The sequence below is a fragment of the Amblyomma mixtum genome, chromosome 9 (assembly GCF_055824585.1).
Source record: "Amblyomma mixtum isolate Tamu chromosome 9, ASM5582458v1, whole genome shotgun sequence".
Lineage (NCBI taxonomy): Eukaryota > Metazoa > Arthropoda > Arachnida > Ixodida > Ixodidae > Amblyomma > Amblyomma mixtum.
Window position 1 is genome coordinate 99,125,520 of NC_143020.1, and position 26,633 is coordinate 99,152,152.

The following is a 26,633-nucleotide window of genomic DNA, read 5'->3' on the forward strand; positions in this document are numbered from 1 at the left end:
CGGTTCCCATTTGGTGTCACCTGAATTCCATCTCATTTACGGGGGGCTGTCTGCGAGACAAACCGCTGTGGTGATACGTGTCGCAACTACAGACTTCCGCTTTCACTTGTTCAAGCGAGTCGGCTTGGAGAGGGCGCTGGCGAGTTCGCGCCATGAGTGGTGACGTCATCCGGGAGGTGGGCCCTTGGGAGTCCTTGGGATGTGCTCTGTCATGGGGTGGGAGACGGAGTTGTAGAGCCACAACTACCACTTCTACACTCTAATCGACGACTTTTGACACCCTTAAGAAGAGCGCATATTTCGCAACGTAGGGGCGAGACAATTCATGCACTCAGTGGCAGAGAGGGGTCGCCACCTACTGACCTACAACAACAGAGCAGCCCCCTAGCTAGGTGGGTGCGGTGTGAAGAGGGCTGTTGGGGGAAGGGGGACGGGGAGCAGGGTACTTTCGGAGAGTGGTGGCTTCACTTTCCGAGGCTTCACACAGACGACGCCGGAAGTTTCGCCAGCTTCCAGTAATAGTGCTATCGCAGCAGAAACAACAACACCACTTCCTACGGAGGAGGCGTGCGCTGTGACATTGCTCCAGTTTCGGATCACCGACGCTGGCCGGGATCCAATACACGGCCCTCCGCGTATGACGTGAGTAAACACGCTGTCCGAGCGAGCAAGAGCAGGCAGGGGTCTGCTGACCACAGCGCCGCACCACCGCGTACGGGCCAGTGCGCGAAAGCCCCGTGCTGCCGGCCGATGGCATAACAAGGGAAACCCATTTCGCGGCTATACCACTCTGGTCGATTGCTGCCGAGTGGTCACGAAGCCGTGGTTCGGGTCAACGTTCCGGATCCGTCGGCGTAGCGGGACGCTGGAGCTCGTTCGAGGCCGCGACCTCCCCTTCCCTTTCCCCCTGCTCCCTGACCTCCTCCTCCTCCGACTCTTGCGTGTTATAAGTGGACAAGTGTGTACGGCACGAATCGAATCCAACACGGACATAGCGGCGTGAACGGTGCGCATGTGGCGTGGCCGTTACGCGGTATTACGTATATTACGCGTGGGCTTGAACGTCGGATTGTCTTTATTTTTTTTTATTTTTCAAGGGTGTCGCGAAGGCGTAGCTGCGGCCTGAACACGAGGTTGCGGGATCGAATCCATGCGGTAGTGGTCGATGAAGGCGAAACGCAAAAGACGCCCATGTGCTGTGCGATGTCAGTGACCGTTACAGAACCCCGGGTGGTGGAAATCAATCCAGAGCCTACACTATAAACAGAAAGGGGTAAAGAGGGTGTTACCTATAGTAGTGCGCTAGAGGGCAGCATGCTTTCGTTTTACTCCCATATAGATCTATTCTTATTTACAGTGTAGCTTAACTATGGTGACTTTTTCTCTCTTTCATTCCTTTGTCATTGATTCCCTCAAGTCACAGTTTTGGGGCTCACCGGGAAGAGGGACAGTTACTGCGCGTTTTTTTGTGTGTGTCATAAAACGTTTACATATTCAATTTTGATTCGTAGCTCGCTGCATTAGTGTGGCTCAATGAGCGCAGCAGGAAATAATCTGCGTTCCATGTCGCCCGAGTGTTTTCGTACTCATTCATACTCAGGCTGGTTAAAATGAACATCGGGCGAGAGACCTGTGGTTTGGGAATATTTTCCTTATTTTGTTTATCCACTGACTATCCAGCGCTCCGAACATATTCACCGTACAGTATACTTCAGCGCCGTGGGGTTTAATTATTAAGGTGAGGAGACGTCACTTGTGTGGGAAAAGTAAATGCACGAAACGCGTACGACAGCTTGGACCACTTGTGCCTGCGATAGTTTTATTTTGGGAAGACAAAAGTCTTCCCGGATCCAGAAATGTGTTTGCAGAAGAGGGACACACGAACGAAAACAGTGATTTATATACGATGTTTTAGCCGGGTCCCGGCACACGTTTCTACTTCTGTACCGAAACCTTGTTCCACACAAGGCCTCGAGGCCTGTTCACAAGACGTAACGATGGCCTTCATAGGTAGCTTGTTGGGACGTTAGCCATGTGAGGCCGTCACCTCATGTACCTGTATCGAACCAAGCTCACGAGCTTGTCGTTTTCTCTTCATCTCGCGCATTTCCTAGCATCGCGTGCCGATCAGCGCGCGAGTATCATGAACGAAACACGTGCACCCTTGAAGGAACGCGTCGTGTGCCTTGTATGCGAAGTATTCAAGGGATAGCCTTCGAACGTTTCGGTATACCATTCTCTTTTGGGTCGTGTGTGAGGCCAGAAGAGGATCCCACCGTTTACGTCTTGTGAGTACAGTTCAATATTTTTCGTTTTCGTTAACCGCGCCGCACGTAGCCGCGGTACTCGGTTTTGAATGGATACGTATCTGAACTAGCTAGGGGTTAAGACGGAGTGCTGTGTGTGTCACCTTTTTTCCAAGCCGCCGCGGTGGCTCAGTGGTTACGGTGCTCGGCTGCTGACCTGAAAAACGCGGTTTCGATGCCGGCCGCGGCAATCGAATTTCAATGGAGGCGAAATTCGAAATTTCCGGAGCCTTTCACTATGGCGTCCCTCGTAGCTTGAGTCGCTTTGGAACGTTAAATCCATTAACCATTAAACCAAACCATTTTTTCCTGTAGTTGTGCACAAGTTAAGCTGTTTCTTTGTTCCTGTTTACTCCTTGGCTGCGTGTCATGCCCATGGTCTCCTCATGTGACTTGGTTTGGTTTATGGGGTTTAACGTCTCAAAGCGGCTCAGGCTATGAGAGACGCCGTAGTGAAGGGCTCCGGAAACTTCGGCCACCTTGTCGGCGAGATTGGTCTCGAAAACTGCAGCGGAGATGTAGTCTTTTGCTCGCTGGTAGGGAGTATTCCATACTTTGATTCACCGATTTCCTACACCGATTCGGGCTTTTATGTCTGCGCTCCTAGCTACTCATGTATGCCTTTGGGACAGGCTTCGCTGTGTTCGTGGACACAGTCGAAAAAGAAAATGAAAAAAAAAATGCTTTCGCATGATCCCCGTTGCAAGGCCGTTCCGTTCCCTTGACAGTAGAGTTCATGATGAGATAAGAACTTTCCTCTGTGAAGATCCATTTAACACAAAAGTAGAAACTGTCATCTGATGTCACTGCCTGGCATGTGCAAAAAAACAGCTCAGAAAAGCAGCTTTAATTAAAAACACGTGCAGTTTCAACCTAGCACTGATGTTTCGGCTAGCCGTGTCATGGAACTTGCCGTTTTGCAGAGCCCTGATGAAGATGCTTCTACGGATTGATATAGCTACTCTCCCCTCTCCCCCTCTCCTCTGGATAGGCCTTTGTGCCAGCTCCATTAAACAAAAGATTACTGAACTCAGCCTGTAGAAGCATATTCGTTTGTCTTGGGAAAACAAGTCTCGGGCCTTGTTGAGCAGCCTTCGGTTATTCTCAATGGGTCTTGTATAAACAGAAGCGATCGCTCAGCTGAAGTGAACAGAAATTTGCCGAGGCCAACTTTGAACTGCCGCTCTCAAAATATTGATAGTAGTCCTTCGTGAATGCGGCGCCTTATGAAAATGGAAATTGGTTTTGAGGAAAGGAAATGCGCAGTAACTGTCCCACTTCTAGGTGGACAGCTCAATGTCCCCGCGGGGGATTTTGTTTTTCTTTTTTTCTAGAAAGGAATGGCGCAGTAACTCTTCTCGGTGGACACCTCAATCACGCTGTGAGGGAAAGGATGAAGGGGAAAGCGTAAGAAGGAAGAGGGAAAGAGGCGGCGTTGTGGAGTGGAAGGATTCCGGAATGATTTCTATCCCCTGGGGATCATCTTTACTTGGTGGAAATTATTCCGAAGGTCTCAACCACAGCTTGCTTGTACCATACCGTCCTTAGCGCGTGGAACTCGAGCTCAAAACTAGCCGTGCGTGGCCCAGGTTATCAAGGAAAAGAAACGCGTCCGCACTTCTTTTATTGACCACGCTGGTTTTTTATCGGTTGCTCGTGACGACGGTTTCCTCCCGAGCCACTCACTGCCTCCGCTACGGTATGCGAGCGCTGTAGCTAACAGCGCCACCACGCGGCGTCGCCTTCGTCCTCCTCCCACGGGAGGAGCGATTGTGGTGGCGAAGCGCGTCCGACTCGCGTGGCAGGCGACCCGTGACTGAAGCCGAACGGACGGAGACAGGTTGCCGCCGCCGATGCCACCACAACAACAAAGACCCCCTTCAGCGACCCCGAGCCACATCGCTGTGGGAAGCACCACCGCCTTTCCATTCTCTCTCCCCCCCTCACTACCACTATCTCCTCGCCGGTCCTTTGCAACCCTGCACTGTATAACCGCACAGAGCTTTCGAATGACAGTGTTTAGCGGAACATGGGAAATCGAGCAGACGGTACGTTCGTGTCGTCTGCATGTGAGTGTTCGTGAGTTGCGCTTCATTCCGGCAGTGGAGAGCTATTAGAAATGAGCTGCCCTGTAGTGCCCAGTGCTGTATTCTTAGAAACTTCGCAACCTCCACTGGACTTGTTACGCTATAGTCGGATACAACTCAAAAATGAAGCGGCTTTTTTTCCAGTCTAAATGTCCCCTTCCAGCCAGTGGCGTCGGCCGATTCTCATGACCCTGCTAGCATGACAATGCAGGGAGAGAAGACAGTCCTTTTCCCCCATGGTCGGCAATAGTCCCCTGCCTGCATTGTCGCACCGCTCCCTGCATTGTCACGTTAGCTGGGTCATGAGAATAGCCCGACGCCATAGGCTTGAAGAGGGTCCTTTGGCGGGGAAAAAGCAGCTTCGTTCTTGAGTTGTTTCAGAGTGCAGTTCTGGTAGTTCTCTCTCAGCCTGCTCGCTGGTCCGCCCGTACTTTCACAAGCGTCTTTCTCTCTAATTTCTCGCACCACTTGTTCCTCGCCCTTCCCTCTCATCCTCACCTCGGCGGTCACGCACCGTTCCGGAGTGAGTAGAGAGGGTGGGATAGGAGAAGTGGAAGAGAGGGGGGGGAGGGGGTGGGGGAACGTTTTCGTTACGCCATGCGGATCGGCAAGGTCAGGTTCGCAGCAGATCGGACGCGCCTGACCCGAATTCTGGAGGAGCTGGCTCTACCGACAGGGCGCGGGAGCAGCTCGGGCTTCCCCCCCCCTCTCTCTCTCTCTCTCTCTCTCTCTCTCTCTCTCTCTCTCTCTCTCTCTCTCTCTCTCTCTCTCTCTCTCTCTCTCTCTCTCTCTTTCTCTCTCTCTCTCACCTTTCCTCCCCTTCCTCTTGTTCTGTCGTTGGTGAGCGCGCATACATACATCTCTCTACTCATTAGGGGAGAACCCTCCGCGTTGCACTACATGCCTGTTGCGTTGTAAACACTCGATGTCTGATGGGCGTTCGAAAGGGTCGCTCTTCTTATTAACCGCTGCTAACAGTCTTTTGGGGGATTTTATTAGTCGTGAAGTTTCAGGCAGGGTATGGTCAGACAAAATATGAGGCATTGGTCAGCGGGCGTGTAAGTGCCGCTCTACCATGGAAGAACCCGTACACTTAAGAGCGGGATTTCTCTAAGTTGCTATTTATAAAAAAAGGTCTAGTCTAATAAAGTTGAGTGTTCAGTGGAATAGAGAATGTTCATCGTTTTTCTCTACATTAAGCGTAATTTTGTCGCATTTTGATCGTTTGCTTGGTGCATAAGCGCGTGTTTTACTGGACAACGTACACAAAAAAAGCGATCGCGATTGCCTCGTTCTGTAAAATTTAGTGTTGTCGTTTTTGTTATGTGTCATTGTGTATCGGGCGACATCAGTCGCCGTACTGTAATTTTGTACAACCGAGGGGCTGTTATCCCTTGTCAGACAACGGTCCAATAAAATTCTCTTTGCAGTTTATGACAGGTAGGAGGAATACATTGTAACACGAATCCGTCGATTCCTATCGCTGCCTCTGCAACGCCACAGGAATGTGATCTCGGTAACGTGGTTGGTTCGAACGGAGCACGGTTGCCTGCCTGATCCGCCCGTCTCTTGTAGTGGAACGGACACCACCTAGCTCGCTCGGTTCGAGTCACGAAACGCTTGTCGGGGCTGATCGCGAAAGCGTTCGTTGCTTGTCATCGGGGCGAAGGTTTTAAGGCGAAAGCCTTTAATGCCTCATGCTGCTGTTAGCAATCCGTGTCGGCAGCCGTGTCGACAGATGTGTCCGTGTTTTGACGGGTGTCCACCGAGATATGTGAGACGGTTACTTCGTAATTTCCTTTCCTCAAATACAATTTTCAGTTTATTCATTATGGCCCCTCTTTCTTCTTTCACTGCCACTTCCTCCCTTCCTGTATGGTGCGGTTAAGGTGTCCACCGAGATGACTGACAATTACAGCGCCATTTCCTTTCCTCAAAAAGCTTTGCATTCAAAGGGCAAGGCATCGCGCCGAACGGATGGTGCGGCGTTCCGTGGACTCCCTGGCAGCGCTACAACACGCTGTCGCGTTCCACTCCTAAAGGCGAAGTTTAAGCGCCATTAATTAGCAGTCAGTTAGTGCTGAGTGATTAATCAGTAATTAGTCATTAATGAGTAATTTGTCAATATTTCGTCATCAATTATGTGTGACGTCATCCAGTGGTGACGTCACCAGTGTCACATAGGCAAAGTGGTGCGGAAAACGCTTTCGCCTCTACCCGCTTTAGACAGTCAAAGTGCCCCCTGAATTTTTTGTTGACAGCGTCTCATCTCACACGCCGTGCAATGTCCTGAGCGAACGCCGCCGCGACGATTTCTTCTTCACGTACGCTGAGTACAACGTAAACAGCAGCATCAGGTGAGGGGCGATGCGTCAACATCACCACCAACGCTTGGTGCTCCTTCCTGACGCCTTGCATACAGCCACTGTAGCCACTGCACATGTGCTTCCAAAACCAAAACTAAAAGAAATATGAGAGCGAAGGGAACCGGAAAGAGTGACTTCGTAATCGTCATTTACGCCAACAATGTTTTAGACACGTATAAACTCCAGAATGAAGCGGCTTTTCCCCGTCAAAAGACCCTTTTCAGCAAATAGCGTTGGCCGATTCTCATGAGCCTGCGAACGTGAAGACAATGCAGGTAGAGGGTATCTTCGACCATGGATGGCGGGGACAATCCCCATTGGTTTGGTTTATTGGGGTTTAACGTTCCAAAGCGACTCAGGCTATGAGGGACGCCGTAGTGGAGGGCTCCGGAAATTTCGACCACCTGGGTTGTTTTAACGTGCACTCACATCGCACACTACACGGGCCTCTAGAATCTCGCTTCCATCGAAATTCAGCCGCCGCGTCTGGGATCGAACCCGCGTCTTTCGGGTCAGCAGCCGAGCGCCATAACCACTGAGCCACCGCGGACCATTCGTCCGCCACTCCCTGCATTGTCACCCCAGCAGGGTCATGAGAAGCGGCCGACGCCATTGGCTGGAATGGGGGTCCTTTGACGGGGAAAAGCCGCTCCGTTCTTCAGTTGTATCCGACTAAAATTCAGTTCACTCTTCACTTCCTACGCTTCTTTCCGAAACTCTGATCTCATCTGACTGCGTCGTTATACAGCGTGTGTTGAGTTTATTTCGACTCGTAATTTCAGGCTGATAGAAAGCGGATCAAACGAGAGCGAAATTGCGGCGGCGTGTACAGACGCGTGTGCGTCGTTTGGCGCGTCTCGCTGACGTCACACGGCGTCACGACGCCCAGCTGTGGTGTTGCCGGTGTTGTTGCGCCTGACAGGAGCCTGGTTTCCAATGAAGGCAGCCTCTCTCTTTCTTTTGCAACTCAAAAGCGCACGTGTGCTCTACGCCTTTTCTCAGCTTCTTTTAGACGCGACGCCCGCGAATGGCGGCGCCGAGAAAGTGACGCCAGTGAGATTGGTCCGGTCTGGTCTTGTCTGGTTTCGTTTCGTTTGGTTTCGTTTTACACGGTTTAGCGTCCAAAAGAGACTGGCTCCGAGGGACGACGCGTGGTGGAGGGCTCCGGATTATTTTGGACCGTGAGACATTCCAGCGGCTAAAACAAGGCACGGACGAAGGTAGACGAGACAGGACGAACGCCGGACTTCAACTGTTGAAGTCCGGCGTTCGTCCTGTCTCGTCTACCTTCGTCCGTGGGTCCGTGTCTTTTTTTAGCCGCTGCAATGTGTACTAGCAATCAACTATCCCAGCTTTCTACGCTTAATTTCGACCACCTGGGTTCCTTTTACGTGCACTGACATCGCACAGTACAGGTACGGCTGTCTGACATTTCGCCTCCATCGAAATGCGACCGAGCACCATAACCACTCAGCCATCGTGGTGGTTTGAGGCCAGTAAGACTGGCCAGTCTTAACTGGTGAATACCCGGAGCACAGTGTACGCTGAAGGCAGTAAAAGCGGCAGTAGTTTTCAGTTAGGCTGGCAGACGTGTGTCAATTTCTCACTATATTGCGGAAATGGATATTCCAATTTATGCATCAAAGCAAAGCCAAATTGACAGTCGCTTAGATGCAAAACACCTGCTAAAATGCAACTGAAGAAGGTCGCTCTAACCGCAAGACAGTTTAAGATGTCTGGGGCCGTGCTGTTCCATTGGCATTTCGTAAAGTTTTAAATTTTTTATATTGTTTTATTTTATATACCTCCCGTGTAGTTGTGTGAAGTTTTATCGTATTTTGAGCTTCAATTGGTTTTTTAGCAAAGGAAATGGCGCAGTAGCTGTCTCACATATCTCGGTGGACACCTGAACCGCGCCGTAAGGGAAGGGAGGAAGGTTCGAGTGAAAGAAGAGAGAAAGAGGTACCGTAGTGGAGGTCTCCGGAATAATTTCGGCCACCAGGACCGATAGAACTCGGCCAGTTTGAGCCACGCGTATTAGGACACATCCACCAAATGAACGTTTGCAGCATACAGCCGAGCGGAACATGGAATACCATCTAGTCACCGGAATACCATCTAGTCCCCGTGCGACTTTCATTTAACCATGCTTGTTCGTTGTATATCGTTCTACGCCGTACAGCTCCGCATGTGCGCGACCACGTGCACGATTAGTCCTAGCTTAAGAGTCACAATAAAGCTTCGTAGAGCCGTCGATCTTCAGCCCAAGCAAGCTCTAAAGCTAAGCGGCGCGCTGCCCTTGGCTTATAATACTCGGCGCTGACATTTTGCTGAAAGCGAAGAGAAAAAGAACGCAGCAAAAGAAAGAAACGTTGAAACACCTGGTTTCGCAGCTTCGTGCGTCATGCAGCTGCAGTCAGCGCGTTTCTGCGAGCTTTTCTTTTTTTTCTTTTTCCTTCAGCATCCTGCCCTTTATTGCGCGCGGTGATATTTGGGTTCTCTATCCACTTCGCTTCGCCCGCCAGGGAGCAGCGCATTCAGCGTAGTCAAATCTGACGAGGCAAGCTTCGTTGACTTCCAAGAATAGGGAAAATGGCGCCCGTGACCCAGCGCGTTAAGGTCACGTGGTCACGTGAGCGTATTTCGTGATGCGCGCGTTGAGCACGTGTGTGGTGCAGAATTGATTGCGTCGTTTAGTATTCGAGATGAAGTAAATAATAATAGGTTGTGAGAAAAGAAAAGGAGCAGTAACTGTTTCGCTTCTCGGTGGAAACCTCAACTTCGCCGTGAGGGAAGCGACGAAGGTGGGAGTGAAAGAAGAATAGCGGGAGAGGTGCTGTAGTGGAGGGCCCCGAAATAATCCGCCCTTTTCACAAGGCCGCTGTGCGCATCACGCCTCTTCACCAGCCCCACTGGTTGAAATAAAACCGCCTGCTCCTACTGCGCATGCGCAGTTCTTGTTAGTGACAAGCGTATGCGACAGATGGCGGCACCTGTCAAGCACACACGCACGCACGCACACACTTTGCAGGCGCATCTGTATCCTCGTGGAACCAGATCGTGCATTTGTCTCCCACGTGCGTTTTGTTTTGAATAAGTAGCAGACGAATCGAAATGCGGCTGCCATGGCCAGGGTTCGATCCTGCGAGCTTCGGATCAGCCGCCGAACGCCGTAACCACTTAGCTACCGCGGCGGGTCCTGTTCCAAAAAGGAGTTTTGAATTTATTTTCCCGTCTTGCTGCGTTATATTCGAGACAATATGTGATAATCAAAATCTCAATGCGTGTTGCGTATGCTCTACAGTGATTCGACTGAATTTGTCTTGCTAACTATGCAACTTTGTTTACGGAATTTTTCTGCTGAAGGCGAAATTCTAGAGGCCCGTGTGCTGTGCGATGTCAGTACACGTTAAAGAACCCCAGGGGGCCGATATTTCCGGAGCCCTTTACTACGGCGTCTCTCATAGCCTGAGTTGCTTTGGGACGTTAACCTTCCATAAACCATAAACCGTACATTATTTTTGTAGCTGCTGTTTTGTAGCCTTGCAGAATGCATCAGCAGAGCTACACGATGAAGGTAATGGATATTTACTACCTGTGTTCTAAAAAAGCCATCTTGAATCCGACAGAAACTATATGAGTATTACAGAAATTCTGCAGAACTTCAATGCGTGCTTTAATGAGAGAACGAAGTTGCTTTCCAAGTTAACCACGACCGCAATAAACGCTCAGGAGGGCTTGTAGTAGCTGCAGGACACTTTGATGATGCCTTTTTGAAAGTAGCATGCGGTCTAACATCGTCGCTCTTATATCACGCCGCCAGATAATGCGACTTCGTCACACCCGCAGAGTTTATTTAGGATCTAATAGTAGCACATCTTACGTGTCCTCTTAACCCGAACCTGTCTCCGTTTTGTATGCGCTAGCAGCCGCGTATAATAACACCCGTACAGCCTCGCGACATCTCACTTAACCAAAGCCCGAGCGAGCCGTGCGAAGTGGCTTGAATTCACGCTTCGCATTATACTATATATATAGTCGAGGAAGTGGACATCTTCGTCTCCCCGTGTGCGTTACACGGCCCGCATGTGAAATGAGGGCGCACATTTGCTCGTTTGTTTGTCCGTATTATTTTATTACCCTTTCGAAGCGCTTCACGCCGCACACTGTGTGAATAAGCTGTCCATGGAAGCGGTGGTCCCACGCATATGTCAGCGGCCTCTTTCGATAGCCGGTCTCTGTTTAGTTCGGCAGTCCGTTTTATCGACTCATCTCAGCTCGCATCCCGAACTGTTTCGCACACACATAACGCATCCCCTAACTGGCCGCTTGGATCCAGCCTCGCGGTGTAGTGTGCGAAACCCGGAAAATGTACGGGCCCGGAAACGAAGCTCGTGTACCGAATTTACGCGAGCTTAACCCACTGGGGTCTTTGGTATAGCGTCTCGAAGAAATCCTACAGCGCTAAAAGCTACGGATAGGATTAATGTGAGTCGCTGATGGGATTAAAAGATCACTTTAGACCACCGTGCTTTAGACCGAAGCACGAATTCCGCGTGGTATAGGTATTCGAGCTCATTGAGTTCATTTCAATGGAAATGAATGGGTTTGAGTAGGACAACCACAAGCACGACACGCTATAGGTGCAGAAAAAAATTCTAAGGACGAGTACGATTCTAATGCGAAATCGTAGCGCATCTCTGTCTGTGTCTGTCTCTGTGGACTCATTGGTTTTGTTTTACTGGGTCATCGGCGCGTCTGGCGGTGGTATTAGTTCGATAGTAGTGTTAGTTGATGAAGAAGACCATGTTCAATGCAGAGCGCACGGCTTTTTATCTGTGTGTGTATATGAGAGGGTGTATATTATAGTCCGATACCAGTACTAGTTGCAGACGACGATGATATGCATGCAGTGCACAGCGCCAGAGTGTGTTCCAGTTTAACACGAGGCGGGATCGGATGCAGCGATAGACTAGCACTGTCATGCAATGGCCGGCGAAGCTGGTGCGTTTGCTGCTCCGTGGGTTCGAATCCTATTCGTGGCGATTGTAGTTTTCATTTGTTTATCTACTGTTTGGCTTTGTTATACCGACGGCGGCGAAGCGGTTCAACCCACGAACTGGAGCTTAGGAGCTGCTCTCTAAAAGGTGCTAACCCAGCCCATACCTGATCTGATTCCTTATCTGTTATTATCTTGCACTTATTGTTGTAGATGAGTTCTGAATGGGTGGCAAATGTCAGTAGATGAGAAATGGCAGAGGTGTATACGCTACATAGTGTACACGATGTTGTAGTTGGCAATTGATGCATTTGTGTTCGTAATGAATTGGTGCTTATGCAGTACTCTCCACCCTTGCCATTTCTGCGGACACTTTGAAGACTCAGAAACAAGACCTGGGCGAAGGCGAATGTTGCGCGCGCGAGCTGACTTGCATAAATCAGTTGACGCCGCTTATTTGAGCATGTAATGCAATACCTCATCGGATGTCGAGCTGTAATCGAGAAAATACGGTACATGCGCCCAGCTACCCTATAGTGCGCCTGCAAGCCCGCGTCCCGCGGTGCAGCGATTCGCCACCAGGGGGCGAGTCGAGCGGTTCCCATCTCCTGCTGCGAGTTTACTCCGTACTTGCCTGCTCTCAACTTTCTTTCTTATTTTATTTATTCCTTCTGGAGTGTCTTCCCATAACCGCCTGGCAATAACTGAGCACGAGAAGAAATTCGCGAGGAACATTCCGCGTGATCAGCGACGTTCCTTTGCTAGCATTGTCCGATATCACCTGTCAAACTTTGCAAGTTCCGAACTCTCGCTTGTGGGTAAAAATTATCCACAAACCTTCGCTATAGGCTACAGCCGGGCGAATTCATGTGGTGTGAAATCGAAAGAAAGAAAAAAGTGTGAAAGGCTAATAGCAGCCATTCCTTCTAAGGAATGCCACTCTCACTCTGTATAATTTGCATACATTCATTTTGGTATGCCATTCTTTAGCCAGCCTAATAGGCAAATCACCCTGGCCTTTCCATTATTCCACGTTGGGAAAATGCGCCAGTCATCTGTTGCTTTAATGCATCAGGAGAGTTAGCTATCTGTAATAAGCCGTAATCAGCAGTCTCTCACGATATGCAAATTTTATGTCGTTTTACATCAGCATCTGTATGTTTTTTTCCGTGGTTTCTTTCTCGCTGAAGCCGTATATAATCTGCGTCCATTCCCGTCAAGTTTCGTTGAGAGTTCAGTGCCCTCTTCAGTCGTTAGTCCCATCCGTTTCTGCAGCTATGTGTGCCTTCAACACGATACCGCTAACAGACCAACCTGTCTGCTCAAGTCGTCAGAAGCTGAGCAGAGTTGCTGTGAATGTTTTCCTATAAGAGCACGGCCCGCTGCAGTGGGCTGACCTCCTTTGCATGTCTAATTGCGGCGAGCCGGTCCTCGACGGAGAGGAGCGGTTAATTGAGCGCTAATTTGGAAGGCCGGTACGCGGTGAGAAGGCAGGTGTATACGTGTTGACGTTCTCGTGGGTGCGTGGTCGTTTGGGAGCTGTTGACTTCGCGTGTTGAATTCGTTCACGCGCATTTTGGCGCGTGTGTACCGTAAGGGCCCGCGTACTGTACGTTCCCGAATACCGTACGGGGAGCATAGTGAACGATGCAATTAACGGCTTTGTCTAGGTCTCGGAAGACAAGAGACATTTACTTTATGGCAATGGCCGCTTTCGCCCCGCCGCCATGTTTGTGCCTGGTTCTCCGCACCGATGTTGTTTGTCGTTTCGCTCCCTGAAAGAGCGAAGGGTCTGGGAGATTTTTTTCCAAGTCTTTACGCTTTGAATAAGTCGTTAACCTCTTCAAAGAAACTGAGCTTTGAGCCGTTGGAATTTGAATGCGCCCTTCGCACGCGCGAAATAATTCAGTAGTTGTATTCGGCTTTCGTCCGCCTTAATGTCTGTCGTCTGACAAAAGTGCCTGTTTTGTAGCTAAGCTTCATTCTATTTTGTTTTACCTTCCTAGTTAACATACTGGTGCGTTGTTTTTCAGTCTTCTCTCGTTTGAGAAGCGTTGCCTGTTTTTCTTGCCTACCAGAGGCAAGGTTAGACTCAAATTAGAATTAAACTCAGTGCACGTTAAACAAACACGTTAAACAAGCAAACAAAATTAAACAACATTCCTTCAAGAATTTCTTAAAAGGACGCTGGCGATAAATTAATGTTAGGCTGTGTTGATATATTACCGCATTCTAATAGGGAGACGCAACTTTCACAAAAAGCGGAGCTTGGATAAGTTGGTAAAGATGACTAAACTAAATACGAGTGTCGTCACCAACCGGCCAATTTTGCAAGTATACTGCGGGGCATCGGCACAGAATTACCTGGTGAATCACGGAGGCTATGTTACACAGCCATTCACTTCCAAACGGTGATCACAGAGTCCATTTCGGTTTAGACGTCATGAGTTGGAATCGAGTGGCGGGGCAGTAAGCAGAATTTCGCTGTACGAAATAGCGGTACCCTTAGGTTTCGTCTACCGCTTCCTGATTTCCCACTTCGTTACAGTTTGAGTGTTGAATACTTTGTGTCCCGCCTTCCACGCTGTTATAGATCTTTATCTCTCTCTTTTTCTGTTCGTTCTTTTTCAATGACAAAAGACGTTTCTATAACCTCGAGGCGCCAGCCAAAACGACTGTCCATTAATAACGTATTCGTGAGGTGCATACGTCCGTTCCACAATGCCACGCTCAAGCTTTGGTTGGCCCTTGAACTCTCTTCCTTTGTGTTCGACCCCATAACGCGTGCAATGATTAAGTGCGCAAGCGAGCTGGCGTTTGAACGTTCGTTCTACCTATACGTTTGTGTGCTCACCAAATTAACTTCACCCTCCGCATTTGAATTCGAATGCGGCGTTCAGTTTGAGGCAGACCGAGCACATATTAAAAGCAGATCGAACTCAAGCTGAAACTTCGACAGCAGTTGGCGGCAGACTCGGGGCATACCGGAAGCAAATTGAACGCAAACAGCTGCGTTCATTTTGCAGCTGACCGAGTGCAGACTGAGGGCGTATCGCACGCAACGTGAACGTCCCTGATAAAAGTGGTCTATAGAATGTCTATAGGCTTCTTATAGATTGGCTCTGTTACCTTCCTGTAGATATTTCCTTTTGTCTATTAATAGTCTATATACGTCCACCGCGGTGGCTTAGTGGATATGGTGTTCGGCTGCTGACCCAAAAGACGCGGGTTCGATCCCGGCCGCGGCGGTCGAATTTCGATAGAAGCGATATGTCAGTGCACGTTAAAGAACCCCGGGTGGTCGAAATTTCCGGAGCCCTTCACTATGGAGTCCCTCATAGCCTGAGTCGCTTTGGAACGCTATAACCCTCATAAACCATTAACCAGTATGGACTTTACAGAATTTTTTGTAAGGGGCAGCAGTCGGCGTTCAGTCCATAAATCACCGTGAGGACCGCCGCCGCCAACACCACCAGTAAAAAAAAGGCGCCTTCAGTGGCGGACGCCATTCAAACCAGATAGACTGTTCCATTCTTGGCGCCTACGCGACGACACCAAAGCTTCTAGCTAATCGCTGAAGGGCACCGCTCCGCTTATTATAAACTCTTCAAAACGCCGGCGTCTCTGAGGCACTTGTTATTTTAATCTCCGCGCGAAGCCGCGTCACCTTGTATACTGTCTGTGCCGACCTTATCTTTCTCGCCTCAGCACCCCCCCCCCCCCCCCCCCCCCTCTTCGGGCGTTCTCTAAAGTTTGCCTCGACCGCCACCGTTGTTGTGTCCAAGAACTGGCCACAGCGAGCAGGTGCGGTGCTCCAGGCAAGGCACGGAGCGGTTCATTGTCGGCGACCGCGGCTATTCTTCCTTCTCTCATCAGGCGCACATACGAGAGGTGGAGGGAGGGGGGGGGGGGGGGGGGGTAGCGCAGAGTCTCACACAGCCGCTGCCCTCCGGCCTACAGCCGACGTGGTCGCCGGCGTCGCTTCTTCTTCGGCCCCATCTTCCCAGGACCTTTTTCTTGCCCGGCTGTGTGGGGCCTGATGCTTCTCCTCTGGGCAACAATGTCCCATTGTTGTCTGGACGACGCAGCACGCGCACGAGCGGAGGAACCGTTCGTCTCTTTATTTATTTTTGTCGTCTTAGTCGTTGTTGTTCTTCAGCGTCCATTCTCGGCCGCTGGAGGCACGAACGCACTCACAAGCTTGCACACACCGGTTCGCATATAGCACTCGCACGTGCTCTCATCGGGAGCATAGATAGCGCTGCACTCGACGTGCTGCTGGTTTTCGGGGACTTTATATCGCTAGCGTCGTCTCCTAGAACCCCATTGGAGAGCAGAATTTCTTTTTGAAGAGATTTTATTTGTGGGCCCAGGAAAGGTGCGCTGCAGTGTGACCTCTGTGGTCCGTGGCAGTGTCCTTCGCGGTCTGTGGTAGTGTCCTGTATGGTCCGCGTCAGTGGCCTGCGTGGTCCGTGTCACTACACTGTACAAACCATGACACTGTCCTTTTTGTTCTGTGGCAGCGTCCTCTATGGTACGCGGTCTGCGTCCGAGTCCTGTATAGTCCGTGGCAGTAGTATCTTACATAGCCCATGGCAGTGTCCAGTATGGTCCGCGTCACTGTCCCGCATGGTCTGTGGCCGTGTCAGATATGGTCTTGAAATAATGTCGTACGCCAAAAAAGGACGAAACAGGAAGGAAAAACACAGAACAGGAAAGAGGCGCAACTTCCAACTTTAATAACAGGAAAGGAAACCAGGCGCTCTTTTATAGCTGCTGAGCTGCATGAGGGTGCGTGAACTGAAAAACAAATGCGGTGGTGGACGAGTGATAACAACACTACAATACAGCACAACAAGTCATAGGGAGGTCGCTATTACAAAAGGCATGTTGATAACTCATGCGAGCGTGAATGATAGCACAGGCTGAACGATTATGAATAAGGATAAGAACTACCTCTAAGATATTAACAATCATGAAACCGATTGAAGGAAGCAGGCGGACTTTGCAAAGGGCATCTAAACGAAACCGTCCAAAAAAGCTAGTTCGTTTCTGGTGAGAAGAACAGAAGGCGTGCTAACGCAGTTGTCTTTTCTTTGATCAATATAAAAAGCCTCAATGACTTCTCTTTCGATTTTTTCTTTTGCCCTGGCTAGAAACCTGGTCTCTTGAAATTTCGGAAAACAATCTTTACACCTGCTACAATGTAAAGCTAGATTGTTTTCGTCCTGTTTCGTCCTTTTTTGGCGTACGACATTATTTCAAGACAATGTACCAACTAACCCGTCAAAAAGTTCTACTACAGATATGGTCCGTGGCCCTGTCCTGTATGATACGCGTGAATGGTATCTATGGTCCGCGTCCTGTATGGTCCGTGGCAATATCCTATATAGACCATGGCAATGTCCTGTATGGTCCTCGTCACTGACCTGTACGGCCTATGGCGGTATCCTGTATTATCCGTTTTGTCTCCTATATGGTCAGTGTCCTCGTTGGTTCCTACTCCGGGGCGAAGAAGTTGACAGCGGCAGCTTAACCGCGTCCCCCCCCCCCCACCTCCTCTCTCCTCAACACCATGACATCGCCCACCATCACATGAGACATTATCAAGAGCGCACAGTATGCGGCCGGCTTGGATAACATTATTTTTGGCGCCAGCTAGACGTGGGTGTTTTCTCGCTCAAACATAGCTCGACACCTAAGCAGCGTCTAAACGGCTTTACATCACGACACCATGAGAAGATTCAGCGCATGATTTCATTCGTCGCATTAGACATGGAGGTCACGATATCTTTAGACTTTGCTGCAATATCAACGTAGTTCTGTTCAATGAAGAGACCTGTAGCCAAATTATTTTTCTGTTACATATTTTTTTGTTGCGCCGCTGCGTCACATTTTGCACCTGTTGCGACGGGACAGCATGGAGACAGAATTTCCTGGATGCGCCGAATTTATTTCAGCAGTGTAAAGAAATATACCGGCAAAGTGGGTGAAAAGCACTGTACTCAAGACTTCAACAACTGTACACGTAAAAAGAACCACAAAAAAATCGATTCACTCAAAAACAATCCAACTTAACCACCCAACCCATTTCAACACAACCCAACTCAGCTCAAACCGACGCTACTGTACACTATCCTGGAACCCAACCCAATCAAATCATACACCCTGTAGTAGCAAAACCGAACCGCACCTAAATAAGCCGTATTAATGATTGCACCGTTTCTCTGACTCTTTCGTCTGGTCTCGAGTGCAGAGCACTTGGCCATGTGTGTTCTATTAACTATAGACCCCACTCAAGCGTTTCCTGGACATACATCTTCCACCACGTGACACCGACTTCTTGACCTTTTGATCCGGTCTGTTGTCTCTCGAATTGAGTGCCTCCCGAGCTCACGGCGCGTGATAGCGGCGAAGAGCTCATCCTCCGAGTGCTACTCCATTTCCATTTTCCGGCCAAGGGTATTATTAGGCCTCCCCCTTTCCCCCGCCATCCCGTTACCGCCGTCTCTTTAGTGCGACATTCAGGCTGCGTGGTTCCGTGTTGCGCTATGCCTGCCCTTTCTGTAATATTCGACCGGAACAGCGCTTGCAGCCATCTTCGTCGGGACACCTAAACGAGCAGGTCTGAACAAACCTGTGAGTACGGGAGCGGGGTTACGTACTTAGAGCGTTTCAAGCTTGTGTGAGCGTGCTGTTATTTTGTAGCTGCTAGCACTCAAAATGTTGCTTTGCGTCTCATATCGTACTGGCACGCAAATGTTCGCCATTTCTTTGGTTGTTGTTTTTTTCATGTTCCGAATGCAGGATACCCCACCCCACGCGGTTACGTAAACATAGGACATCCTTTCGAACACAACCGACGATTTAATTTACGGTTTGGTGTTATGAAAAATAAGGAAAGATAGGTGAATTTTAATAGTACCAGTAAGCTTAGAGATAGCAAACATAGTCAGCCTAGACCGAAGGTGGTCTGCGTCTGTTGCGTTCCTTTGCCTCAGGTGTATGAGACTTAATAGTGTGTGTCATGCAAAGTCATATTATGTGGGAGGTGGTCCCAAAGCATGTCTTCGCCTCAGCTTTATGAGTCGTATTAATGTGTGTCATACAAAGTCATGTTATGTGTGAGGTGGTCGCAAAGCATAAACTGAAGAAGAAATGCCCCCCTTAAGTTCCCTTGATTCTGGCACTTATGAAAACGTGATGAACACTCCAAGTAAAAGCTATCAGTGACTACAGCATGACTACGCCGCAAGCCTTCCTACACAAGCAGCAGACAGAGCACTTATTAAAAACAAATAAACGGTATGGAGAAAAAAAATCTGAGGCTGCTGTTGAGCGCTTTCGTCGCGTACACGCCCTCCAATACTGCCTGCATATAAACCTGACTTAACCTATACGTAAGCTGCGAGTCCTTCGGAGGGGACGTTGGACATCCCGCCTGTTGAAACCCTAACCGCTACTATACTACATCCCCGCTTCAAGCCTTTGGGAACGTGTGCTGAATAACCACCGAGCACCTTCGTGAGATGCGGGTCACGTGGAGCCCTTTAACCCGCCATTCCAAAACCCTAACGTGACGCAGGCGAACTCGGGCTCAACAGGCCGTGACTGCGGCAAGACAGAGGAGACGATGGATTTTTGTGAGGCTTAGCGGTTGAGGCCTCGAGCGACTGGCTCTAACCAGCTCGACCAGACCGAACTGCGTGAGCCGTTCGTGAGCGCTCATGAAAGTACATCACTTGTGTATGCAGTCACCTAGCTTTCTCTGTGACTTCCTCTACACATCCACAAAGAGTTGTTCCGTGATTCGTCCGTGCATTGTTTAGTAGCAGTCATGATAACAACTATACCATTTGTTGAGTCATGTTGAACATAGCTGCACTGGAGGGTAGTTATAAAAGTTCTCACTGGACACCATTACGTAGGAAACTAAAGGCCTTTTCCTTTACAAAACGATTAACGTGGCGTTACATAATGGTAATATAACTTATGTACATCACCGGCATATATTGCGTCAAAGAGCCATGAATTGTCGTCGCACTTCGAAGAAGGGGTGCTTCTTTCATACGCGGATAGCATTCAGATAGTACCGATCTCTTATGTGTCGCGAAAGTCTTAGTCCCTTACAGACTTTGCAGGAAATCGGAGCCGGGTTGGGTCACCAAAACCTGGCCGTCACGTTCAGTGAGAGCGTGTTGATTTAGAAGGCAGCGTGCCATGGAGGAGAGGTTGCTGAGCGACATTAATGGCATGTCCTGACATGACGCGACATTAATTGCTTGCCAGAGAGAGAGACAGCAACTTTATTTACAGCGCATCATTCAGGTGCCCCATGTAGGGGAAAGAGGAGGGTAAGAGAAAGGGGACGTACTGAAGGGCTGTCGGTTGAAAAAAAAAGGCGTTGTTCATGGCAGTAATGTGCACACACACCTCAAGATACCATGTGGCTTCACTTTCTTTCTTTCTTTCTTTCTTTCTTTCTTTCTTTCTTTCTTTCTTTCTTTCTTTCTTTCTTTCTTTCTTTCTTTCTTTCTTTCTTTCTTTCTTTCTTTCTTTCTTTCTTTCTTTCTTTCTTTCTTTCTTTCTCTCTTTCTTTCTCTCTTTCTTTCTTTCTCTCTCTCTCTCTCTCTCTCTCTTTCTTCCTCTCTTGCTTTCTTTCTTTCCCTCTTTCTCTCTTTCTTTCTTTTTCCTTTCTTTCTTTCTTTCTTTCTTTCTTCCTTTCTTTCTTCCTTTCTTTATTTTCGGGTTGAAACTTAGCAGTGAAGGTCAGACCGAATAAGTAACCTAGTGTGAAGCCGTTAACAGGTTATGTGGGTGGGTTCGAACCACGTCCACAAGTCTTCGAGCAACTGGAAACGCCTTGCCATACTATACCGAGACGCATGAGACAAAGTACACCGAGAGACCTTGGTCACAGCACCCTACGACCGGCCTGTTGCACGCAATGCATAACGCCCGCACCGCCACCTGGCATACACGCCTTTCGCGTCGTTATTCTCATGAAACCCGCGAGGGGCGAGGCTTTCCTCACTGATCGGCTTTATCATCCGCAGCGTTTGCTTTGCCGCGCGCACTCAGGCACAAGTTAAAGCATAGACAAACGCCTCTAATGAAGCCTAGCCAAGGAAGAAACCCATCGGAAAACCCTGACACGTACTCGACGAGCTCGGCACGTGTTTTTTTTCTTTATTCTTTCCTTTTTTTTTTTTGATGTCGTCCCCTGCTTCTCATGCCTGCCGTCTGCCGCGGCACGGCGCGGTCGTCTGCTTCTTATGCCAGCCGTCTGCGACGGCCTGTCGACCGGGAAGGACGGTGCCGTGTGCAGCCGCGTAACGGTTATTTTTTTTTTAGTGTTTTATTCTTAGTATCTCTTTTTCCTGACAAAACTCACGCCCTGCTTTTAGGACCGGCTTTGAAGACACAAGAGCGTTCGGCGGGAGACACGTTCGAAGCCGTTGCGCTAACGGTTTCTCTTTTTTTTTCTTCTTCTTCTTTTCATCGCCTTAGTTTCCCGCTTCTTTTTTTTTTTTTTTACCAGAAATGCCGCTTTTTTTTTGTTGTTTCTGTTCGGGCGCCGATTCCGCAGTGTTATTTTCGAATTCTGCGAACAAGGAAAAAAAATTTTTTTTTCTTGCTTTCTCGTGGTTTCGCCGTTTCGGCTGCGATCAGTGGCTACGCCGCCTGCTTTTTTTGTTTGTTTGGTTCTTGGCTTCGGATTCGGCTTCCGTTCTCTCCATTTTCTGCTTACCGAGCCGTATTTACTTGTTCTTTCGAGTGTGTCACGATCGCTGGTGTGCAGTTACGCCTATCCTGTATCTTGCCGTCGTCACGTCTTCTGATGAAGCATGCACGTGACTTGAGCGTGCCGGAGACGATTAGGAGAAAGAAGTAGCTTTGCGGACGCACATTAATCGACCACGTCGTCGCTGCCAGTAGCTTCGAGTTCGTATGTACAGTCTAGTGCGGATTACATTCGTAATAGTGGAAAAATGATGGCCTAGCTTGGCGTTATGAACGCACAAGCTTTTTTTCTTCGTGTGCGCAACCGGAATGTTGCTTGTACAGGGGAATATTAATGAGAAACTCTTGGAAGGGGGCGGACTTGTTTGCACAGTGCATTCCTTGAACATTTGTTTTTCGTCTAAAAAATTAGGCCTAATGCGGTTTCTCCACGCAGAATGCCCTCTTAGGATCTGCACCTATACTTGACGTACTCAGAGCAGGCCTTCGCGAAAATGGCCGTAGTGTGTGCGTTGTCAGTGGACGTCGAAGAACCCCAAGTGGTTGCAATCAATCAGGAGCTCTCCGCTACGGCGTCCATCATAGCCCGCGTGCAGCTTCGGGATGATGAACCCCACATACTTTTAAACCATGCTATACAATACCATGCCATGCCATGTCATGCCATTCCGCACCATACCATACCATGTCACGCCGTACTAGCCATACTATGCGTCCGCCGCGGTGGCTCAGTGGGTATGGCACTCGGCTGCTGACCCGAAAGACGCGGGTTCGATCCCGGCCGCGGCGGTCGAATTTCGATCAAGGCGAAATTCTAGAGATCCGTGTACTGTGCGATGTCAGTGCACGCTAAAGAACCCCAGGTGGTCGAAATTTCCGGAGCCCTTCACTACGGCGTCCCTCATATCTTGATTCGCTTTGTGACGTTAAACCCCAATAAACCAAACCAATGCCATACCATTCCACGCCATACCGTACCATGCCATATACCATGCCACCCCATATACCATACCATGTTATACTATGCCACGTACCATACCACACCACATCACCGCACCATTCCGCAACGCCCTATGCCAAAGGTTTAAAGAACCACGTCTACCTAATCAATGCTACTGATGAATTTGATTTTTATCTTCCCGATTTTTCTTCCTTTAAATTAAAACCGATTTCTGTATTAGAACTGTGTCTAGTGGCAATGGAATCTCCCTCGCTCACTCTCTATTGAATGAGACATTTTTTTGTTCGTCTATTTTCACGCTGGAGATGTACTTTCGGGGCGACTGCACTGTGTTGAATTATATAAACGTGTATCTTTTGATGTCAGATTCGTTACGGTTTTCTGCATTGTACCGCGAACAGCAGTCTCTGCTTATACACCTTCTCGCTTCACTTTTGGCCACTGCTACCAAATTCGCGTAGTCGCAGCTCTTTCGCTTCCCCATTTTTGGCAACCTTAAAATAAAAAAAGGAGGTTAGGAACTCTAACGCTTAAGACACTTCCTTTTCATTACATAAGGAGCATATCCTTCGCTGTGACGGCGGATATGTGCCGCAGTTTCCTGTCTCGCCTCCGCATAGGTCCTGATCAATAGAATCTGTGTGTTTGCTTGGATCATATATTTAACGACTACCGTGAATATTTATAGCAGCGCTTCTCCTACTCGTCCGTACTGTGACATTTCCGTTACGTCTTCGCACGTAAATCTATCAGGGACAGAAAAAGAGTTACGAGTTGTGCGTAAACAGCTTCAGCAGGCGTGATTTAGTGATTTTCTACTTTCGTGACACTGCCGTCTTTAAATTAAACATGATTTATATTTTGTAAGATTCATTACTGACTTAAATTGCCTTCCTAGCAGGATAATGTCGCGTGCAGTCGTGAGCCCACTCTAAACACGAAAGAAGTAAAAAAGAGTGAGAATTTCTCCAGCGGCTTCTATATAAGAAGCAGGATATGCCGCCCAAGCCCTGGGGCAGATTTTTATGACTGAATATACGGGATAGTTACGGTTGGCAAAAGAAACAGATTACCTCTTCAAAACATGCGAAGTTCTAGTAGTTACGAAGATTATAACTGCGGTTTCAACCTCCTCGATTTGCCAACCTTAGGAGATGCGGTGAATTTGATATTGTCTTTTGGATATTGTACAACAAGAGGAAGAAATAGTTACAAAACGGAAATAACTGTGCTTGTGGCACATAAATAGGTAGTAAGAAATAAATGCATTTTCAAAGTTTGTTCCCTGTAATGTTGCTAGGGAATGTATACATGACCGGTACACACGTGACCAGCGAACTAAAATAGGCGTTAATGTTTTCTTCAATGGGGTTATATGTGTGGTGTTAAGAATACAGAGTACTTTATCGTAAATATATTTCGTAGTGGGTGTTTTCGTGGAGTGACCAAGGTGTAAAAAGTGCGTCTAATATAATTGTTCTGTGCCCTTAATCTGTATGCTTCATTTTCTGCATGAGTAACTAAGCTTTCGTATTATGTTCTGCCTCGCATATGCTATTTAAATACACGTGGCAGGATATGAATGCAAATTAAAATTGCAAATAACCTCTCAGAAATGAAGACTGTTTGTAATTTTAATCCGCACCCATATTCTGCCCTGTATTTATTTAAATGCATGTGCGCAGGAGTCAGTGCCAGTTTCTAAAAACATGGTAACGCATCTATGACAGATAACATGCAAACTAAGTAAGTACCGTTAGCTGTTTTTTTTCAGCTTTGAAGAGCACAACCAGCTGCGCGCATATATATTACGAAATATTTCCTGTAATAAATATCGCATAAATAGCAATTCTTATAGGACTAATTAGAGCTTATATTCATGTCATATATATGCCAAAAGACATTTCTCTGCCAGACAGTCAATTTGCGTGATAAAAGTACGGTGTGCAGAAGATAAATTGTGTTCATCTATGAATAACGCAATAACAAGAAAGCTGAAGTCCACTTCTTCACGCCTGCTGTAGGTGTATATACACGTCATTATTTTATAACTGTCCTTGACAGCTCGATATATATGCGGGGTTGTTGCGGAAACATCTCAGGGCGAATGGAAAACCTACTTATCTCGAATGTCGCTCTGATTTATATTATGCAGCTATGTATATCACATTTATATGATATTTAAGTTATAAATGTGATATAAATGTGATATACATAGCTGTATAATATAAATCAGAGCGACATTCGAGATAAGTAGATTTTCCATTCGCCCTGAGATGTTTCCGCATCTCAGGGCGAATGGAAAACCTACTTATCTCGAATGTCGCTCTGATTTATATTATTTATTATATTATTTATTATATTATATTATTTATTATTTATATTTAAGTTATGCCGCCGCGGTGGCTCAGCGGTTATGGTGCTCGGCTGCTGATCCAAAAGACGCGGGTTCGATCCCGGCCGCGGCGGCTAGAATATCTTTGGAGCAGAAATTCTAGAGGCCCGTGTACTGTGCGATGTCAGTGCACGTTAAAGAACCCCAGGTGGTCTAAATTTCCGGAGCCCTCCATTACGGCGTCTCTCATAGCCTTAGTCGCTTTGGGACGTTAAACCCCATAAACCAACCAACCAACCATTTAAGTTATCTCATTATTAAATAATATTAATGCTATAAAGGCATTGTGAATAATCACGCTGAAAAGTTTTAATAAACCTTGCTCTTAGCTTGCCTCTGTGAATGCAACGTCGATTTAGACAGGACAACGGCCTTCGAAGCATGTCGCTCCACATACCATGAAAAGGTAACTATGGATGGGAACAGAGTAAGACTGCTCTGATTCACAACCCGGTTTGGTCTTAAGTGACGCATCCTTTACCGCTGATGGAGGGTTGGTTGCTGTTGGGTAAGTCGTGAAGTCTTGCGGAGTTTATATTAAGGAAATCGGGAAGTCTTTGGGAGTTGCTTTTTGGGAAAATGTCGGGGAAGTCTGGGCAAGCTGCTGTTTCCTTATTAAAATGGTCTATTGACTGTCTATAGACTTCTTATAGACTCTCCAAGCAACACAGGAAGTCAGCGCTAGATTGCAAATGGATGGTTTTACTCACTCTGGTCCTTTGTAGAACCGGTCATTGCCAGTACACTTCCAATATTGGGCCTATTACCTGTATTGCTTGGGTCTATTCCTCTCCTATATGCATTCCCTTTTGTCTATTTATAGTCTGTAGACTGTATATAGAAAAAGTATACAGAAGTTATGCCCGTAAGCGTATAGACTGTCTAAGATTTCTATTGCTTGTAGGCTAGTGTATATAATTAGTATATGAAATGTCTATATGCACTATTGGTATATAGAATGTCTATAGACTTTGTAGGCAAAAGTCTATGGCAGTTTATAGACTGCGTAAAAAAACTTTACCAGGGGTTGGCTCTCTACTAACAGTGTATAGCCATAAATTTATAGACTGTCTATAGGACTTGTATTGCCTATAAATTAGTATATTGGTGTACAGAATGTCTCTATAGACTAGTCTATATAATTGGCATGTAGAATGTTTATAGACAAAAGTCTGTGACAGTTTATAGACTAACTATGGAAATTTTTCCAAGGGTTCGCAAAGTCTACTAGCAGTGTATGGCCATAAATTTATAGACTGTCTATAGGATTTGTATTGCCTATTCATTAGTATTTGGTATACAGAATGTCTCTATAGACTAGTCTATATAATTGCCATATAGAATGTTTATAGACTTTATAGGCAAAAAAGTCTATGACAGTGTATAGACTGCCTATGAAAATTTTTCCAAGGTTTCGCAAAGTCTCTACTAACAGTATATGGCCATAAATTTATGGACTGTCTATAGGATTTGTATTGCCTATAGATTAGTATATTGGTATACAGAATGTCTCCATAGACTAGTCTATGTAATTGGCATATAGAATGTCTATAGACTTTATAGACAAAAAGTCTATGGGCAGTCTATAGACTGTGTAGTGAAATTTTCGTAAGGGTTAGCAAAGTTCTCGACTAGCGTGTTTGGCGTTTGTCTAAGCACCCGCCGAGATCCTTTTGCGGAGACGTCCTCTTTCTTTTGCTTAGGGCTCTCGTCTCGCTAACTGAACTACCGAAGTTATACGTTGGGCCTCCATCAAATGAGAGCTGGTGACGTGA

At 47.7% G+C, this 26,633-nt stretch overlaps 1 protein-coding gene across 2 annotated transcripts in view; it reads left to right on the forward strand.

Moving 5' to 3' along the window:
- Nucleotides 1-26,633, forward strand: part of LOC149330281 (uncharacterized) — a 265,373-nt gene that overhangs the window by 184,076 nt on the left and 54,664 nt on the right. The gene's annotated exons all lie outside the window — the stretch shown is intronic.